Source organism: Triturus cristatus, chromosome 11 (genome assembly GCF_964204655.1).
Source record: "Triturus cristatus chromosome 11, aTriCri1.1, whole genome shotgun sequence".
NCBI classification, from domain to species: Eukaryota; Metazoa; Chordata; class Amphibia; order Caudata; family Salamandridae; genus Triturus; species Triturus cristatus.
The window spans coordinates 1,065,783,159-1,065,805,125 of NC_140594.1; the positions used below are offsets into that span (position 1 = coordinate 1,065,783,159).

Consider the following 21,967-nt stretch of genomic DNA (forward strand, 5'->3'; position numbering starts at 1 on the left):
AATAAAGCCAGGCCAAACTACAATTTCTAAATAAATCGTCCCAGACTTTCTCGGGTTTTATTAAATAACTGTGTCTTGCTACTTAAAGTACTATCAGCAACCATCAGTCACTACTGTTAGGAATACATTTTCCAGAATTTCTTATATTAATCACTACTTCCTATTTTTACACTCCAGCTTCTTAATATGTTGGTGTATTTGACACAACTGATTTAAGAAATCCACCCTCCCATATTTCCATACGGTTTGTGCTTTCCAGAGTACTTTCTTTGCTTGAAAGCAATTGTCATCATAACAGGTAGCTACATTTTCCTCATCATCATTGGTAGCTTGAAAGAACTTTGTGCTCAATAACACATCCCAGATCTTTCTTGCAAAAGCTATAGCAAATCACTGCACAAAAATGGTGTGCATGCACGGCATGTACCGTCATGGGTGCCCATGTTCAATCTTCCTTAAAGACATGCTTACCATTCCTACTTCTAAAAGATCATGCTCTGATGTCAATTACCTAAATTTAGGACCAATATGGAGAAATAATCTGTAAAGGTCACTTATCTATTTACATATGTTCAATGCCCTACTACGACACTAGGAATGTTTGAATATGCAATCGAAATATTGTCAAGTATAACAGCTATTATACCCTCACAATCGCTGTCGCTAATATGGATGTACAACTTTAATGATCTATTTCTTACTGAACTTGGAACTTTAAAAGCCACAAAGTACTGTATCAATCCGCCCCCCCCCCACTGATCCAGTTGGCAATTTTAACCAATAGTTATTTTATCAGTGTATGGATGCTACCTGATATTCAATACATTTTCTCGGAGATACATCAGTGGAATTAAACGTAAATTGTTCCAGTGTTAGTCGTGCATTTAATGTTTAATTATAAAAGCAACAACGTCATTATCTCTTTTGTGCCAGAACCAACCAGACATGTTCTACAGCAAAATTAAGGGCACCGCTTCAGAAGGGACCTTTGCAAATCTATCTAAAACATGAATTATCTAAGTCCATACACCAGGCAAGCAACGTATGAAATGTCCCAGGCTGCCGATTTCTTTAGGCACCTCTCAAAACCCAACCATTCCTACTCTGCAATACATTTCCCCTCTATGGTATAATGGTCACCCAGGAGATACGCACTCATTCAAGTTTTTCTACCTTCACACCTCCTTGCCTGCAGGTATTTTATCTACTTGTACTTTGTTAATCCCTTTGCAGCTAATGTTGAAAGATTACATACCTTCAAGTGTTTTCAATACAAGAGACTAAATAAACGTCTCTAGGCATGCTATATTTACTCGTTTATACACATTACTTTCACTATAGTTCCCGTCTTTAAATATACTTCATTAGATGTTTGTTTTAGCAGCAAGGATCTCCATGAGGATCAGAAAATGCTTCTCTTGTGCACTGGTTTCCTCAGTGTTTCCCTCTGGCCTGCTCTCTCTATCTATAGTTTTATTTTATTCACCACACAATGCACCAGTTAAACTAGTTAAGAGGTTACAGTGGACCCTAACAAGATACTGCATTCTTAAATACCTCAGACAAATAATTTAAGTCGAGCAATGCATACCAATTCTTGACATGTGCCGGAATCGGGGAAGAACTCCAACCACACTACCCAAACACCACTAACATAATGGACCAAATATATACATGAAAAAGAGGCATTCCCACCACAACAACACTACTAATGAACCGACTTGAATAAGCAGAGAACGCAGCCTGTAATGAAATCTTTGAAACAAAGGTGTGAAGGTGCCTGAACTTGGACAGAGCTTGGAGGACATAACATAAGTTCAACGTCTCACTTACGACACCTGCAATGTCACTTACACTGAACAAAGAGTTATTAGGCTGATAAGAAATTCTACTCAATAATTAAGGGTACTGAAGGGCTAGCATATTTTCGTGGGGCAAAATGTTGGTTTCCTTCTTAAATGTATCGCCTCACTTTCGATGTAGTCTTGGAATTAATCTTTTGAGACCAGTATCTTTTTCGCCCTATGCTTTTCACTTTAACTTTTCCACCATCACTTTCCTTATCGGGGAGGGTCTGCCACTGACTTTCTACCAATTGTTCCTTCTGGGTGTCAATGACCATACCTGGGATAAGATATTTCACCAAAGGTTTGTCAACACCTTGCCAAGTAGGGTGACTGAAAGTGTACATGCCGGATATTTGAGATGCCAATCCTTGATCAAAGGAAGCAACCTAAAACACCAACCCTCACAATAGTTTAGCACAAGCAGGACACCACAATTATACCTTATTTTAATGGGAAGACTTGTTCAAAACAGCCAATTATTAATTTTCACAACCATACTTGCAAAGTGTTCCCTTTTTTTAAATTATATTCAGTCATTGCTTGAGTCATTAAGACAGTACAGACCCACAGAGGGTAGTAGAAAGCCACAGTGTCCTCCAGTGAGCATCGTCCAAGCCATTCCATGGCACTGAGCCAAGAAGAAAATTTGTGACTATATGACCTATGGTCCTTTATATCTGCCTTCTGAAAGTGGCCACCAGGATGAATAACACGTCCCTCAAACTGATGGGCAATCAACCTCCTCTTCAGGGTCCTAATTTGTGGCCAGAGGTTCTCAGTACCTCTCCGACCCCTGTCTGGGTAGTCAAGAATCGAGGTTTTTGGCTTGATGAAAGGCTTTCAATAAACCATCAAATCACTGAAGTAGCTTCTACCTGCTTTGGTTCTCCGAGATGGTTAAAGAAAATCCTTTGGCACCTCCCAGTTTCCGCTCCAAGTACAGTAATACAGGCACTAATTATTTACAGATTGGAATACGTCACATTCTTAAACTGGGTGACTCCAGGTATAACAGAATACGGCTGCAAGACTTAGTTTATCCGCCTAAGCATGCCTCCACTTCCATTCTCTTTCTAGATATCGGATTGGCTGCCCCTTGACAAGGGAATTCACTTTAAAGCTCTATGCGATATACATAGAATATTGTCTAAATTCAGCCCCATGCTATTTGAGATCACTAGTGACGCCTTACCAGTCTAATCGCCTCAGGGGTGTGGAATTTAGTAAAATATCTACTTGTCCATGGGACAGGTAGCTTCATAAATCTACATGTCCTGTACAAAATCCACTTGTCCCTTTGGTGCCTTGATGTGCACCGTCAAATAATGGCAGCAATCATAATAGAAGAGCTCGGATAATTGCCTCTCTGGTTATGTCAGGCTCATAGTATAGAAGGATTTGAAAACTAGTGATTTCCGTATTTTGCCTCTTTTCTGCAGACCTACACATTTATCCTTTCAAACATAGCCATCCATCCATCTTTTCGCTCACCCATTCTTCCTCTCATCCATCAATTTACCCTTTCACTCATCCATCCTTCCACTCATCCATCAATTTACCCTTTCACTCATCCATCTTTTCGCTTACTGATCCATCCACCCTGCAACCCATCTATCTTTTCACCCTTTCCTTCATCAACACATCCATCGTCCATCCAACATCCCTGTCACTCATCCACCCTTTCACTCGCATCCATCCTTTCACTCATTCATCCTTACACGTTAATTATGGGCTTTTGTCTGCCGAGCTCCAGACAGAAGAGGCTCATCAAGAGCTCCACCCCGCTGTAGCTGCTAAAGCGAGTGGTTCACAACACCCCTGGCCAAACCTATCCTTCCAGCTCCAAATCGACCATTCAAACTCATCCATCCCTCCTTCCACTCATCCATCCCTCCTTTTGCGCATCCATTCATCCACTTTCACCCCCTCCATCCACCTTTTCACTCATATCCATCCACACTTTCACTCATCCCTCCATCCAGCCATCCTGTGCTCTTCCATCTTTCACTCCTCCATCCCACTCTAATCGATCCACCCTTTCACTCATCCCCATCATTCATCCTTTTGCTCTTCCGTCTTTCACCCCATCCATCCTCCTTTTCAAAATCCCAATCACCCTTTTCACTCATCCACCCATTCATACATCCTTTTGCTCTTCCGTCTTTTCACTCCAATCCATCCACCCTTTCACTCAAATCCATTCACCCTTTCACTCAAATCCATCCATCCACCATTTGACTCATCCATCCATCCATCCACCATTTGACTCATCCATCCATCCACCGTTTCACTCATCCTTCCACCCATCAATCTTCAGATCCTTCCACCCATCAATCTTCACATCCTTCCACCCATCAATCTTCACATCCTTCCACCCATCAATCTTCACATCCTTCCGCCCAGCCATCCATCCATCCATCCACCCAGCCATCCATCCATCCACCCAGCCATCCATCCATCCACCCAGCCATCCACCCAGCCACCCAGCCATCCTTTCACCCAGCCATCCTTCCACCCAGCCATCCATCCACCCAGCCATCCATCCATCCATCCACCCATCCATCCATCCACCATCCATCCATCCATCCATCCATCCACCCATCCATCCATCCTTCCACCCATCCATCCTTCCACCCATCCATCCTTCCACCCAGCCATCCACCCTTCCACCCAGCCATCCATCCTTCCACCCAGCCATCCATCCTTCCACCCAGCCATCCATCCTTCCACCCAGCCATCCATCCATCCTTCCAGCCATCCATCCTTCCACCCAGCCATCCATCCATCCTTCCACCCAGCCATCCATCCATCCTTCCACCCAGCCATCCATCCATCCATCCATCCTTCCACCCAGCCATCCATCCCCCCAGCCAGCCATCCATCCATCCATCCATCCATCCATCCTTCCATCCATCCTTCCATCCATCCTTCCATCCATCCATCCACCCATCCATCCATCCACCCATCCTTCCACCCATCCTTCCACCCATCCATCCACCCATCCATCCACCCATCCATCCACCCATCCATCCACCCATCCATCCACCCATCCATCCACCCATCCATCCATCCATCCTTCCACCCAGCCTACCATCCATCCTTCCACCCAGCCATCCATCCTTCCACCCAGCCATCCACCCACCCACCCATTCCATCAGCCATTCATTCACTCACTCTCTCTCTCTCATCCATTAATCCACCCTTTCATTCAACCATCCATCCTTTCACTCATCCATCCACTTTCACCCCATCCATTCACCCTTTCACTCATCCATCCACACACATCTATTCACTTTCACCACATCCATCCATTCACCCTTGCACTCATCCATCCATTCTTGCACTCATCCATCCATCCACTCATCCATCCATCCTTTCACGCATCCAGCCTTATATCCACCCATGTATATATCCATCAACCCTTTCAAGTAAATTATGAACCTTTGTATGGAACTGCAGAAAGAAGAGGCCCATCAAGAACTCCACAGCTGCTGTTAGCTACAGTGGCGTGTTCAGATGCCCCTGGTGCAAGCACAAAGTGAGAGGAGAGGCCCAGTGCAAGGAGAGAAATTAGGGTGCACCTGAGGATTGCATGAATTCCCCATGGGTAAACTAATGAACTTTGATGTAAGATATGAGAGGCCAAGGGGAGCGGGGTTAGCAAGTACAGGCACTGGGTGAAACATAAGGTGCACAGGAAAGGCAAAGTGCAAAGGAGGGTTATGCAGGGGCTGCAAGAGAAGAGAAAGCATGGGCTTTACTGTAGGCCCCCGGAGACGAGGGCAGGAGGGATCTTGGGGCTGATTTGAGGCTGAAGGGTGAAGCACAGAACAAAAGGCACGGGTCACAAGGTTAAAGTCAGAGCATGAGCCAAGAGGCCCAGCCTCTTACATTTCAGTGATGTGAGTGTTCTGGAGCTGCATCTTGTGCTCGAAGAAAAGGAAAGGGCCAGAGGAGGGCCTGGAAGCCTCGGGGAGAAAGCAAAATGACTCTTGCCTGACAGTGCTGTGGATGTTTTATATGGAGCTGCAATTTGAGCTCAGCTCACTCATGTTGTTCTGCTCTGGTGAAATTAAAGTGCAGGCCCCAGCTTTTGAATTGACCCTTTCACTGCCAATAAACTGCTCAGAGCTCCTTATTAACTGGCTGTGACCAAGAGGGTTAAACAGCTGTGTATCAGATTACCGTAAACCTGTCTACTTGTCCTTTGGACAAGTTAGAAATTAAAACCTCTTGCCCTTGTAAGAAATCTAGATGTCTCGGGCGTCGGGAGATAGGAATTCCCCACCCCTGCGCCTTCTTCGCTGGAAAATGGAACACAACTGAGAAGCAGGAAAAAATACAGTTATTATATCTAATGATTACATTAATTAATCATAGACAACTCGAGCATTTCGTGATTTTTCTTTTATTGGATCTCTCTAGTATTCACACTTTGTCCAGACTGAAATAGAGTAGGTGTGGGTAGTGGTACATAAAACATAGTTTCACTATATACAAAAAAATACAACAAAACATTACAAAACTCAGTACAACGCCAAATCTGGTCCCTAATTGCCTTCTTCAATCATGCAATACCGATCTCTTAAAAGTTCCCAGAGTGAGGAAAACCCGTCAAGGGTGTGTCGGTTTTTCTCCTACATGGGCTCTAAGCTGTGGAATACTATGCCGGTTTCCAAGAGATCCTGTCAATCTTTCGGACTTCCGAAAGCTCTTTAAGAGCTGACTTTTGAACTGTACTTGCTGCCAGACCGGGATGGAATACTAGTTGCTGAGCGCTGGGAAACCCTATAATAATAACAATAATAATAACAATAACAATAACAATAACAATAGAGGATCAGACACTAGTCATCAAGTGCTCCTACGTGGTTTTGACACCCTCAGCCATTCATGGCTTTCTAGCCAACAGCAAGTTGGTATCTTTGAGCTCTTGCGAATAATGTTAAAAATTAAACAACATGTTTCGAAGGTAATCAGTAGGACTGGCCCGATGTTGCCAAACAAAACTATGGGCCTCTTGCCAGCTGTTGCAAGCAGGGTTGGTGTACAATAGACAGAAACAGAATCAATAGCCTTTTTAAGGACACAAGGAGCACAGAGAAAATCCCCTCAATTTACCTTTATTAAAAAGGGTGTCGCCCACTGTAAACATTTCACCCTCCCCTAAACTTCAATGTGCTCCATTACAAGAAATGTTTCACCTTTGTAGACGTCCCTCTGATAATTTGACACTAACACCTGATGTCACCGTTCTTAGAGAATTAAAAGGTTGACAAATATGCAGGGAGTAATGTATTTATATAGAGAAGTAGGTATTATATAGATAAAAAGGCATCTTACCTATTACTTTAATTTAAAACAATCGGCAATTCTCCTAAGTTTTTAAAAAACACACATCCACACTGGTAAAATAAGACAAAGTACAAAATTGTTAATCACAGCGAGATGGTACATCTAAAGCAGATTAAATTAAAATTGGATCTTTTGTTTCCCCATGTTGTCATGATATAGCCAGCTGCATATGGACATAGTGTCAGAGATCACAAGCAAGAATTAAATGCACGAGGTGAGCATACTTACTTTATGAAGAAAATCCAAAAACAGCAAAGCCAGAAGAAAGGTTTGCAGACTTGGCTATATTAATACCGAAACCACACATAGCCATAACTGGAAGTCTACACATGCTCGACTAATAGACACTGGATAAGAGAACTGATTAAATGGGCGGAGACCAAAAAAGACACCTTGACGGTGCTACGGAGGCATTCTAAGTGACAGATGGGATAACACTATGGGACAAAATGGTATTAGCGCTGAAGAGCAAAAACAATGACACAACATATCTAGTTAATGATGGATTATGAGCAATAGGACCCTTGTGGAAGTAGGCAAACTCCTTATAAAGTTAGGTAATCAGTTGGGAGGTATTTGGGTGTGTGAGTGTAGTCAATAAAGTATATGACATAGTGCATTCAGTTAAAGGTTGCATGCTGAAGAATAAAGACGTGTGTTACAGACCCCTGTGTGTGGCAGTCATTTGCGTACTCCAGAGCTGGCGTGGATGCTACAACTGGTGACGAGTAAGGTATACGTAACTCAAAGAAACAAGGCTGCTCTCCCTGAGAGTTTGTCACAGTCCAGCAAACTGCTTGTGCGTGCCACGTGTGCCCCAAGAAGCAACCTATGGTTGGCATATGTGGAGTCAAAGCGCTGCTCTAGCTCACACAAGGCCCTCGAAGAAAGTGAAAGCCCTACAGAGGAGCACAGTCAGAAAGCCACCAGAAGCCTACGCGAAAAGGCCGAAAGAATGAATATTGCTTGACATCGAGCGATCTACTGGCCCGACACATGGGTTTTTCCCATAGTGGTAGTGACACAAAGGGCAGTAGAGGTGCAGTGCGCATTTGTGATGATATGCACAAAGCCAACAAAGTAATCGAGAGAGAACGACATCCAGGTCCACACACAGCAGACATGATTACATAGCTGAATGGCACCAAAGTCTTCTCTCATCTTGATTAGAACAAAGGATACCATCAACTCGAGCTGGAAGAGACTGTAGGTAAATGGCTTCTTTTTCAACTCAGGTTAGTTTGTTCAGATACAAAAGACTATGTTTTGGTGTATTGTCAGCTGCAGAAACCTTTCAGGATGTCATTCGCCAAATAATTCCGACTGTCACACATGCTTTTAACTACAGTGATGATATATTAGTGTTTGGGGCCACATGAAAGGAACATGACAAAGCTCTTACACAAATATGCAGTTTGCTCACTGAGGCAGGTCTCAAATTAAATGCAGAGAAGTATGAGTTTCACAGGACCAAAATCAAATCAAATTCTTTGGCCATATTTTCTCTGAAAGGGGAATGACTCCTGACCCTGAGGAGGTATAAGCTTTGTCGCCATCTGTCCCCCTCTAGATGTGACCATGCTGCAACCCTTCTTAAGCACAGACAGCTACTGCCCCAGATACATCCGTAATTTTGCCACGGTGATTGCCCCATTAAGCGAGGTGACAAAGGAGAATGTTCCCTTCCAATGGTCCTATGAATGTGATTGAAGATCAAGAAAATCAATCATGCAATCGAAAATCCAACTGAAATGGCTACTTTGATACAAAGTTACATACTGAGGTTGTTGTAGACGCAAGCCCGGTGGGTTTGGGCGTGATCCTTGCTCAACACAATGGCCATCCAAATGCTCAGAGACACATTGTGGCCTATGCCAGCTGAACTCCATCTCAGACTGAACATGACTATTCGCAGCCAGAAAAAGGAAGCCTGGCTGTAGTCTGGGCTTGTGAACATTTTCATGTGTTTCTGGAAGGAAGACATTTCACCCTTGTCACTGACCATGAGGTGTAGCTCACCATTTTCGGAAATCTAAAAGACAAGATGCTCCCTTGCATTGAGAATTGGGGGTTGAGAAGGCAAGAGTATGATTACACTATTGTGCAAAAGCCGAGGAAGGATCAAAACCTTGCAGATTACTTCTCACGAGTGCCGTTACAGCATCACAGTGCATCGTCTAAAGTGGCTGAAGCATACATCAATTTCATAGTAAAGTCTAACACCCCTACAGCTCTATTCATTGAGCAGATCATTGCTGCGACCAACACAGACAGAGACATGTTCACACTCAAAGATATTATTACAACACAATAATGGAGAAAGCATACTTGACCTCTCACAGATGACGTGGAGTATCACAAATGTGCAGGAAGAACTTTGTCACTCAAGAAGGTATCATAATAAGAGGTTTGAGAATTGTCATACCTGAAAACTTGAGACAAATCATTGAATTGGTAGACGAAGGACATTGTGGTATCGTAGCCACCTAGAGTGTGGTTTCCTCGCCTGGACGAACGAGTCGAGAAGGAACTGAAAACATGTCACCTGTGTAAATGTTTATCTACCAAGACAACACAGCATCCTCTAAATATGTCTCACCTTTCTAAACGAGCATGGCAGAAAATTGCAGTTGACTTCTTTTGACCTTTAAAAAATGGCCATTACTTCATGGTAGTTATTGATGAGTACTCCGGTTTTCCCTTAGTGGAAGATTTCACATTGACCACACATGACAAAGTCATCGAGAGGCTATATGATATTTTTGCACCGTGGGGTGTTCCCTCCATCCTTAAATATGGCAATGGTCCGTCCTTCAACAGCAGAGAGTTTAAGGATTTTCTGAGTTGTTTGTACATCAAGAATAAGAAAAGCACACCTCTCTGGCCACAGGCAAATGGAGTTGTTGAACAATTTATGGGCTGCGCTATAAGGATTCGACCTCAAATTAGCTTTGTGTCCAGCCCTTTGTGCCTATCGGTCAACTCCCCATTCAACAACAGGTGAAAGCCCTGCCACCTTGCTGTTTAGGTGAGCCACTGAGACAAAGCTACCACAATGGACCACGAGCCGAGTACCAGAAACTGATGAGCTTCGCGTCACGTACACTGCTCGCAAAAAAAAGATGAAGGCCTATGAGGATTAGTGCAGATGCGCTAGTGACACAGTTTTCAGAGAAGGAGAAAAGTCCTAGTCAAACAAAAACGTAAACGCAAGACTGACGCTCCATTTGATGCTGATCCAGTGAGTCGTGAAAAGTTGAGGACATATGGTGACCACTCAACGTCCCAGAAAGTTCATTACAAAAGACTCGTCCCATTTCAAACATCTGCCTCGATGTGCTAGTTTTTGGTGCACAAGAACACATTTGGTCGTGCAGTTGGTGGCATGAGGAATGTGGCCCTTTACCCACTCCTGTTAAAGCCAGACAAAAACCTAGGGGTAATCTTTGACACTTCCCTGAACTTTGAATCACTGGTCAATCGCATCATGAGTACCTGCTTTCACGCAATTAGGACTCTTAGGAAGGTATTTCCTTTTATTCCAGTTGAATAGCGTCATGCGGTGACCATTGCTTTAGTCTCCTCCAGACTCGATTACTGCAATGAGCTCTATTTGAACATAAATGCGTCCTCAAAGAAAAAGCTGCAAGTGGTTCAAAATGTGCCTTATTCTTAACACTACCAAACGAGAGTCAGTCAGACAAATTAGAGCACTGCATTGGCTCCCTGGAAGGAAGGGCTTTGTTTTCATGGCTATTTGCCTAGTCTTCCTCGCTTTCAATCACAAAGTGTCCAAACATCTTTCCTCCCTCTTCACAAGAGTCTATGACGCAGTGCGTTCAGTTAACGACTGCATGCCGAAGAATAAAGAAGTGTGCTACAGAGCTCCGTGTGTGGTGTTGTCATTTGCGTGCTCCAGAGCTGGGGTGGATGCTACAGTCAGAGTGCATCCGACAGCAATCTAGAAGAAGAGGAAGGGTTTACATCGCTCTCTTTGTAGTCCCCCCATCAAACATATTCACATTATTATCTCCACTCAGTCATTTACAGTGCAGGCACTATAGTAAGCCCCTTCAAGAACATGGCCTGAGAACCGGTCCTCCCATCAACTGCTGCATGTAACCTTAGCTATGAGGCTATTAGGTCGCCCAGACATTCAGTAAATACGATGAATGATTTGACCCACTGGTGGCCAAAATTGTGCTTTACTACCAATATCAAGACATTGAATAGTCATATCTTGTTAAACAACGTATATAATGTACTGTGCAATATGCTACACTACGAATATGAGTACAAATAGAATGTACATACTAGTTGTGAAAATCAATACATTAAAAAAAATATATGTCCTTTCCAACTTATCTGTGACAAGTTCAAAACATTTAATAAATGTACTAATTACGCTGGTCCATCCCACCAAAAACTTAACGATGAAAATTGATAAAGCATTCTGTAATACTTTTGAATGAATAATAGTCACAACACTTAACTGTGTTCTACAATCAAAGCTGAGCAGATGGGTAAAATATGTTCTAAATGTCTCCGTTTAAAAATGACAAAATATAATTAATTTTAAGTTGAGGTTTTAACCATCTACTATCAAACTGTGAGGGGGTATGTCATCTTAAATCTCAAGAATTGCATTTTAACTTTAGTACTTTTCAAAAATGCCAGGAAGAAGTTTATTATTCCTTTGTTAAAAAGTAGGAATTTTACACAGTATAAGCCAGCTCTATTGTTCTTAAGCATGCTTGAATGTCCATTAACTATGTTCAGTGTTGCTAGCTTTTTAGTGGCAGCTGTCAGAGAAAGGAGGGTTAGACTAAAACTAATACAAGATGTGGATCCTATCTGACATTTGGAAACCGAACCTGCACTAAGAAATTACGCTGACTATGGTCTATTATGAAATTTTAATAGGAATTGTTTTTAACTGTATATCTGTGAATTGCAAGATTTTATATATTTAACTGTGTAGCATACTTTTATGATTTTAATTAATCGAATAAAGTGGTTTTGACTTGACTTGAACTTTAGTTTCTACGTTGGTCCACAGTAGTTTCGAGCCACAAAAGAGAGATATTTGTGAAGACCTTGAGGGGCCTAGAGCCTGACTTAACGTAACTAAGAGCACATGTGGCAAGTGTATCCTATTTCCTTTGTAACTTTACGCTTTCTCTTTCTTGAGCCACTTTTATATTTCTCTTCCACAAATTACTTTCCGTCCTCTTTTTCATGTCGCCCTCTCACTTCTCATCAGTCAATTTCCGTCCATTCTTACGTTACTCAGCCATCTCTCCCTTGTGTTAAAGTGTAATTTTATGCCACTTTCCCCCTCATACTTTTCTTTCTCTGTTGCGTCCCTCTGACCTCTCTTGTCATGGTCTGTTGTCCTTTCATTGTCACTTGGCCCTCTTTGCTGAGCCTCCTGTTTCATTCAGTACGTCTTATCTCCGCTCCGAACACGGTCAGGAAGCCAGTGACACCTGCAACCAAGATACTATAAAAAAGCATAGATATCAGATAACTCCTCGACACGCGTTCTCGTAGTGAAAACTCCCATCAATGAAATCAGCCAAACTTAGCAACTAGATTACAAGAATGTTAAAAAAAAGAAAAGGTCCATCTTTGCATCTGGCAGTCTTCTGTTAACCTATAACGAATTATCTGATATCCTTGTATACATTTAAGTCATGGCGACTTGGAACTGAAAATAGAGTTGAGAACAGGGCATTGTTTAATAGAAATTACTTGTCATAAATCTCAGCAAGGCTTTACAGTTAAGAATGGGAGAGGTGAATCTATGGGGGTTTCAGGATACTGACACAATCTACTATGTCGAGAACAGTATTGTCAGTGTGGGCGGTCAATGAAATAATCTTTAGTTCATTCTCTGACAGACTGTCAACTATATAAATATGTCAGAATTGGAACCGTTTCTTGATTAAAAACGACAGATCTCAACAACAACAAGTAGCAATTAGATTGATACTAGTTTGCTGCTAATAGTAACTATTAGATGACGTTTCCCGAATGTATAAAACCGTCACTGTGGCATAGTTTTGAGATACACGAAATGGATTAAGAATGACACAAATAATAAGAACTTGGTATTATAAATTAAAGTAATTCGAAGGGATAGTATTTCCCAAATATGTGTATCTATGCGTAACGGATTGAAAATGAGATCAGGAAGACAGATCGTCAGTCAAAAAAAACTTGTAATAAACTCTTGTACTTGGTGCATCACTTTGCGAACTTCTCGCTCCTCTTCCTGGTCTCCCTGAAATTATCCGTCACTTTCAGTTTTCTCACTTTCGATTCTCTCATGGCTGTCCTGTAACTTTGCCGTCTCTTACCTTTAGTTTTCCATCTTCCTATTTCTCTTTACACTCTCTCTATTCTTTTGGCAACAACTTCATCCTTCGTTTATCTCTTCCTCCTCAGCCGACCTCTCACTCCAACAGAGTGCAAACATGCTACCGGCAGGTCACGATCTTACATGCATCACGTTTGTCACCGTGTCCGTACCAGGCTCAAGAAACCTGCCCAGCACTCGTACCCCGCTGCGGCGCTTTCTGCTCAATACCATAGGACACTACATGTCCTTTGCTACTTGCATACAACCCAACAGATATGATTAATGTGGAAAACACCTGATTTTTAAAGCCGAAAGTGGCTTTAATTTAGCTTTCTCCAGCTTAAAACTGCCACCACTTCAATAGCAGTCAATGGAAAAAATATACCGCCCTTCCCCCGTTTTTTTTTTTTAAACTCCCTCATTCTGCTTTGTAAATGTTAGCAAGTGTGTACTATTCTCCCTTGCTCCTCTCGGTGCGGCTCTGGCAGTTAATAATACGTCAAAACAGCCAACGGTGGGTCAACATGTTTACACAGCATATATTTAGCTCCGCTCCTATTCTTAGGCAACCAAGAGCAGCATCTAAATACGGCGGATACTTTGACCTCGAATGAGGCTCAATCCAGGGGCGCACAGTTCGAACTCACAGCGACTGTTGCAGGATGTCGACCTCGCTCTGTTCAGGACCCCTGGCTGGGGCAAAGGAGCGCTCATCCGTAAGGGGCGTTGGTGGGAAGCTGCAGAGGTTAGCGGCTAAAGCGCCAAGGCAGCTGGAACCACCAACCCGTTAAGAACCACAGCACTACTGTCACGCAAACTCTGCCATGATAACTAGAGCCAGCCAGGTAACAGGAGGCATGACCCTTACGCCACTTCCGGAACCTGGAAGCAAAAAGCATTCTAGAGACAGTACAGGCTCTGATTGGTCAATACTTTTCCTTCTCCCATTGGCCGAATGTTGAGAAGGCTCGAACTAGGGAACAGGCTCTCATTGGCTGAAATTGTGACAGCTGTATTAGCTGCACTAAAGGGCACGCGCGAAGCGTTCAGTGGAAGTGGCTCATTTATTTTAAACAAAACTTTAAACGTGTTTGATCGGGTATTTTGCTGTTTATGTTTAGGCATATTACGCCTAAACATAATATGACTATTTTAATACGCTCAATTAGCTTAGCACGTCGAGTAAATCAGTGCCAAAATTCAGGCTTACCGTAATAAGATTATACATGAGTTTTAGAGTGCTGGCGGTGAGTATACCTGATAACAGTAATGTAATCATGGTGCAGAACGCCACTGTTAGTTTGTCAACTGACAGTTCTTAACACTGTTTTAGTTTCTGTTTGGAGGACCCGGCAGTTTTATGATTATAGAGGATAGTGCCAATATCGGCCACACTCACCAGCCCTCACGCAGCAACATACAGGTAACATAAATAATCAGACAAGACAACTTTTTGGTGGAGAAAATTGCTGCATGTTTATTAGCATACAAAATATGCCAACATGGTGGGTTATCTTACAGGTGATCCAAAGGCAAGCCGCCCCTCGCGGCCTACCACCTGATCGGCCAACTTGCATCGTGGCCTTAGCCAATCGGTGCTTAGCGGTTGTTGTGAGGGGATAGTCCCTCCCACTTCCAGTGAACTGTCAGTCCACCTCCTTACTCACACCCCCCCCCCCCACGAGGGGCGGAGCGTTCAAGCGACCCCCGGTTGTACAGGTTTCCAACCGCCCATAGGACAGACGGGGCGCCGTCGTACCTCAGGGTCCACCGCAAAGACTTCCTGGGGATATTAGGCCTCAGCACCCTTTGTGCTCCTGACGAGGGTACCCCTGAGTACCTTTCCGCCTCTGGATCGCCCTGTAGCTCCGCCACAGCCCTGGGTGTGGCGACCGTCGCAGCCAGGGCCCCCCACCAAGGCTGGCATTCCTACTTACATCCTGCTATTTCTAGGGCCTCTCCCCTATGCAGCAAGAACAGGTCCATGCTTATACTGGACAGATGTGCCCCATCGTCCTCAAAACACCCTGTGAATCTGGCGTGTAGCCCCCAAGTCTAATGAAGCCAATTCCCCTCTGCTCAGTGAATTTCCGCATAGCGCAGATGAACCTCCTGCGCCCAGGCTCCATCTCCTCCCCCTACCGAGCTCCATGCCACAGGAGCCGGGGGGTGAATTCAGACCACTAAAGTTCACCTGTCCCCAAATGGTTGCTAATTTGCACCTTGTGGTCTTCTTCTAGGGTGCATTACTTTGCCACATTGACAAGACAATTTCACAGTTCTTTTCGATTGATCCCTGGCGAACATAGAATGGTGTCACAACATGTTTGAGGGAATAGGTGTATGGTGCCCGTTTATTAGGCACTTCACCCTTTCGTGAAGTGACAACTTATGCAGCCTACCCTGCTTGCTGAACCTTCGACCGGTCACAGATGCCCGATCCCTGCTATCCACCTGTGACCCTTGCTACTTACACCAGTAATGGTGTCGGGCTACAAGATTCTGTGTCACATGTTTCGCTGTAGTCCCTTTGGTGGATCCGCTGGGACCCTTCTGCATCCCTGCAAATGCTGTGTCACGCACTACGGCCCTTTAATGCCCTTAGCCGTCCCTCAAAGACACCTGACAGCCTGATGCCCCCGCAGCTTTGGTGAGGGGTTTTGGGCCCAGCACACCCCAGTCTGTGTGTCCAACATTTATCTTCCTTAGAGCTTCCAGTTAGTGTGAGTGGCTATCCCTGTCCTGGCAAGGCATGCCCATGGCCATTCCCCCCCTTGGTGACTATCCTATCATGGGATATGTGACATTAAGCACGAGTGTCCTCGTGTACCTGCCGTGAAAGAGGGGGAACAACATGAACGACTACTTGTCCCTTCTTGAGCAGTGGGAATGCCAAAACAATCCTTCTTTGATCATTGTAGCCAAATTATGCTCTGACCCCATGTCCCCCTCAGCTTATTGCACCGCAACTCACTAGTTAGCTGGCAGCTTCCACAAATGCCTGGCTCCCTGGCTATAGAGCGGGTGTTTCTGTCTGTCCTGGATGGTCTCGATGATCCATCTCTTTGTGCATGCTTGCAACCCTTAACATTATCACATTAGTTGGACAAGACCACTGCCTGGCCGCAAACTTAGCTAAGCCCCCGCGGAAATCGCCTGCCTGTGCGAGCAGACCAAGATTCATCGCTCCCCACTCCATCACCATCTTTCTTGTTTCTCAACGTTGGCGTTATGCTGTATATGGTGTTTAGCTTCCCTTTGCTCCAGGGGAGAGCAGCCCTGTCTGGCGGTGTGTGTACTGAAGGAGATGTGTCCTAGAAGTACCATTGATATGAGTTCAAATGTCACTAGTTCGCAGCACTTGGTGTGTTTTAATAAAACTAATAACAGTTCCAACCAATCACTCGGGCATTCCCCGCTTACTTTAGGCATGTTGCATTGAGGGGTTTCCGTGAAATATGCAAGCTATCACCCTTGGCATACCATCCCTTTAACACAGGTTTGACCTCTTTAGGCATGTCACTAATTGTCTCCATCATGCGTTTAAAGCCAGTTTGAGTTCTGCTTATGCAACATCCCTTCTAACACACCGTGTTGAGTAACTACTCATGTTAATCTCTTGTACAAGTCGTCCCCGATTGCCTGGCATGCGTTGGACCCAAGGAAGCTTTTAACACGCACCCTATACAAATGTATATACATGTTGCGCAACTTGGGACACTATTACTTAATCACTACGTACTTCCTGGCATGTAAATACTGCAAAAGGTATCTCCCACCTTAGTACCTGAATAACCACTAAATAAATACTGTCTAAGGTAAAAGATTACTAGTGCCCCTAGCCAAGGGCCCTCCACTGCGTGTGAACCCCTGTTGTTGTGTTTTAGACTGTTGATTTTGCCTGCCCACATCCGGACACTTCAAGTAAAACCAGCCAAACCATTCGCAGGCCCTCCTGCCAAGACACAACCTACATGGCCATTAACGTGCCAACATGTGTCCAATGAGATTAAACAAGTTAGAGGCTTTATTGTATCCGCCAGACCCAAAATGGAGCCAGAGCTGAATGTCTTAGTGTGGGTCAGACTGGAGGAGGTATGTGTGGCTAATGCAGGCCCAAAGAACTGTTCAAATTGCTGATGCATCACCATAATGCCAATGGGCCTGAGTATAAGAAACTGGCAATTCTGTGATACAACTTATGTAAATGTGTGCAGTATTAAAACCGACAGTTCATTTTCAAGTACATGTAATACTTCAGATCCAACAAAGTATAGGTTAACAAGCCTGCTCCTCCTACTGCCAAAATCTTCCCCGCCTGCTGGCCCCTGTGTTCTAATTGTGTTTGCGTCCATATACACAGTTCAGGCACCTGTGTAGTTCGACTGTAAAGTGTGTATCACTGTGACTGTATTGGGAGGGTGAAAGTAGATTGAGTCCTTCCCCCTGCAGGTTCAAAACCTTATTGTATAACATGTATACTACTCTGTGGACAAAGCGTGACAGTCATCCACGTACCTCACATTGTTGGACCATAGCCGCAGCTCCCTGATATTACTGCAAATAAATCTGACACCCCCAATTCTTCATAGTTGCTTGCTTTACTGCCAAGTGTGCCCAGTTCATACACTGCTATTCCTTTACAGTTATTTTCTTTCTATAACTGAAAATTGCGAGGAGATTGTAGGCCCCAGTTCCAATGTTGAAACAACAAAAATGCAAGCAGAACTTGTCAGGAGACATTCAACCTCTGTCTTTGAAGCGCAGCAACGTGGCCCATCCAATACAGAGTTAGAAAGACCCACTATTTACCCTGAACTTAGATGCCCCGGACTGCTGGTCCTATTACCTGGAAAAGTGTGGTGCTTCCCCCACTGGTAATGTGTGGGTGCCCCCAGACACCTGTATCGTATAACCTGTGAGGCCCATGCTGTTTTAGCAGTTCACTCCAACTTGCCACCCCTAATATCTCTGCAGTCGTTCTTCCTGCAGGAGGCAAATGGCAAACTTCATAAGGCTCGACAGTGTGCTGTATGTGAAGTTAAAATGGAGGTCTAAAGCAGTCCTTCCCGTATCCTTATGGTGCTTAGCTTGGTGAGCCGCCGGCCGGTATTTGCGGCATTTGTCATTGCCTCCAGATATATCCTACAAATACTACACTCCGCCTCCAACTAGCAATTATTTTAAGGCTTTGTCAATGCTTCATAGCTGCATAAGATACGCAAGCCACCATTATGGCTTTGTTGCATCGCATATTGAAAAAGCTTCCATTCTACATGGTGAGACTGTTGCGTTTATGTTTATAACATTGAATCAAATGACTTAATTCAAATGAAAGGCAAGTTCTACAGCAAATGAGGGCATCACCACTAAACCGCACCCCAAATAAACAGAAATCAACAGTGCCGCCCTGGGAAGCCGATAAATGTATGTAAAACCCCATCTGTACCAGCTGAACCAATAGAAGCGGATTAAAACAGGGACACTGCAGTGACCACCCAGTGTCCTGCCTAGCCCTCCATACTTCTGCAACAGCCAGCTCGGTCACATGCGCACGTGCCGTGGGCGCTAACTGGAAAGCAACAGCCATTTTGAAGCCGGACTGGCGATATACAATCCTTACGCTGGTGGTGAAACAGACCGCCTTCTAGCTGGCTCCCGCTAAGAGCCCCCTCATTGCCTAGGAGTCCCTGAAGCACAGACCTTCCTTACACCACTAAGGTCTTTACCTGTGACGAGAAACCGAGCCGGCCAAGCATAACTTAATTACTGAATCATGTGTTCTTCGATCCTCAGCCTAGAGAGGAAGGGAAGGACGCAATCTGCTGTCTTCCCCTCCCATCAGGACCACCAGGGCACTCCGGACATGGTAACTTGATGCTGATAATATAGCAATGGTCGGCCATACCGAACTGTTTGAAAGTCCAGGATGCCAGGTCCAAAAGGAAAGTGCATATCACTGCGGCTTTGTTGGCAGGGGTGAACCTGTTACCCGCCCCTCCCCCTGCAGTCTTCAATATACTAAAGCAGGGCCAGTAACGGTTGTGTGTATGGAGATGTTTGTTCAACGTACTGGTTGGCAATGAGTTACACAGAAACTCCTTTCACCCACAGGCTTGTGACAGCTTGCGTCCGACGGCCAATGACCCGTGCGTGCGGGAAGTATGACCATGGTGACACCAACTATAGCACAATGAGGTGGACACGACCATTGTCCAAGCACGAGTCGAAGCCAAGCAACCTGCCTGCGGTCCTGTGAATTGTCGATGTGCCCTTAATTTGTCGCAGAGCCCTCTGACCTGAAAACAACACAAGAGAATGGATTAACCGGTGCAGGCTGGAAATGAGCAAAAGGGTCTGGGCAACGCGACGGTAACTTAATTAAGCATGTTCGTTTCTGTAGCGCAAAAAGGCCCCCGAACACGGGCACCAAGCTCATTACGCAAGATAAACCGTTTTAAAAACGATGAGCCCACATCTTTGCTGACACTAAAATATGCCAAAATTCCCCCAAGACGGGTGCTGACCCAAGCAGATTAGACCTCTCTCCTTACCTGTGAGGATTGCACAGCTAACCTAATCACGCTGTGCTGCCCAGAGAACACGGATGACAATCTCAGTAATGGCACCCTGCACATTTATGAAATGCACACCACATCATATTAATCTTGGCTTGGCAGCAAGATGACAGACATAACATCAAAACCCTATATTTTAGCTGATCAAACATTCAACACTAACCGTAGAACAACAGACCGCCCTACTTGTTACTTCACCCTGTCACAGCGGTTATTCGTACTTCGCTCATAGCAGTGCCGCCTGGTGGCCAGGACACCCCCTGCTGATACACCGCTAGCATTTGCTTGAGCAAGGATAAGATTATTGGCCTGCACCGCCTACTATACCATTAGCATTATGACGAGAGAAGGCATAATGCGACGTGCAGGTCAAGGAACACCCGGAACGAAAGGTGACCCGTAACAGCTACCCTTCCCTGTCTCACAACGTGACAAATGTCGCGCAGCAGCACACAGAGCACAACTGAACGGCGTCAGGGGAGCGGTGTTGCTTACCACACCTGCCCTCCTCGCCTCCCATTGGAGCCCGGGCTCACCATGCCGTGGGCCCTATGCCTGCGCCGCTCCCCTTGAACCCGCCACCGGCAAAGCCGACAATCCCACGGTGGACGGAGCCCCCCCGCTCGGCCCAAAATATAGTCAAGAAGCAATCAGGGAGGGCACTTGGCTTAATGACAGAGTTTAGTTACACCGCACAGTTTGTTATACATGGGGATATTAAAGATTTGTCCAGGATCACAGGACTTTGAGGGTCGGAGCTGCAACTCAAAACTCAGGTCCCCAAGAGTGCGGTGAAGCCGGCGAATAATTATCAAGGGGCAAAAATCCGCACAGTGGACAAGCACAGCCCGCAAGACACTGCGGCCCCCGCCGCAGGCACCAGTGTCCAAGACACAGCTTGGGGTAGGCATACCTCGCGCCCAGACACTTGGCTGGAAACTGAGAGGAGTGAGAAACCTGCGCTGGTAGCTGGGGACTGGCTGCTGGGAACTGGACCCTGTCCCTCAGGTGCAGCGTCGGCAGCGGAGGCCATAATAGCGCAAGCTGTCTCCCCTCTGCCCCTTACGCGAACGGACCACTCAGGCCTAAGCCCACGTGGCCCCCGTTATCGTTGTATGCTCCTTTGGCCATAAACTGATACAGCGAGGGGGCAGGGGGTGCTCGCTAGGACCCTTGACGCTGGTCGTCCTCAACTTTGGGGAACTCAGGCATCTGTTTCTTAGTTTTAATGCTACACTACAATAACCAAGCATGGTGGGAGGCACCCCCCACTGCCTGAGGCTTAAGCTAGGCGGCAACCCTACTCTCTCCCCCCAGACCTTATGATCCACTCTTGACCTGATGCATTCTGGGAGATGGATCCTTTCTTCACTTGGGCTGTTACGGTTGAACACAAGCAATGTGGTTTTGGGAGTACAGGGAGCCTTACAGGAGCCTGCTCTGCCGTATTACCAGGAGCGCAGGGGGAGCACGAGATTTCGAGGCAATGTGGCGCACACTACTAACACTATCATCTTACTCCCACGGGCCGGGACCCTGAAACCTATTGCCCCGCGTTTTGTGGGGCTCTCCTTGAGTTCGCTGCACCCCCCAGGGGGCTTGTAACGTGGGACTCACAACTAGCCCCCCACGGACCGAGGCCCCAGTGCCAGGTCCGCCAGCAGGCTGCCCGCCCCGGGCCTAATACCCGCCGGAACTTGCCGCCTGGGCGGAACACGCTGCCCCCGTGAAATACACCCTAGGGGGGAAGCCTGTGCTGCACTATGCCCTCCCCCTGGCACCACCACCAACGCAAAGACACAGGAGATGACCCGGTCCCTTCA

At 45.4% G+C, this 21,967-nt stretch overlaps 1 protein-coding gene across 2 annotated transcripts in view; it reads right to left on the minus strand.

The window, feature by feature from the left end:
• MFN1 (mitofusin 1) overlaps positions 1-14,463 on the minus strand; it is a 199,430-nt gene extending 184,967 nt beyond the window's left edge. Inside the window, exon 1 of one of the 2 annotated variants that reach the window (XM_085635396.1) lies at positions 14,214-14,463. The gene's annotated coding sequence lies outside the window, so the exon portion shown is untranslated. Of the gene's footprint in view, positions 1-13,564; positions 13,702-14,213 lie in introns of those variants that run through there. The other variant, XM_085635397.1, reaches the window with a different exon arrangement.
• Between the last annotated feature and the right edge of the window lie 7,504 nt (positions 14,464-21,967).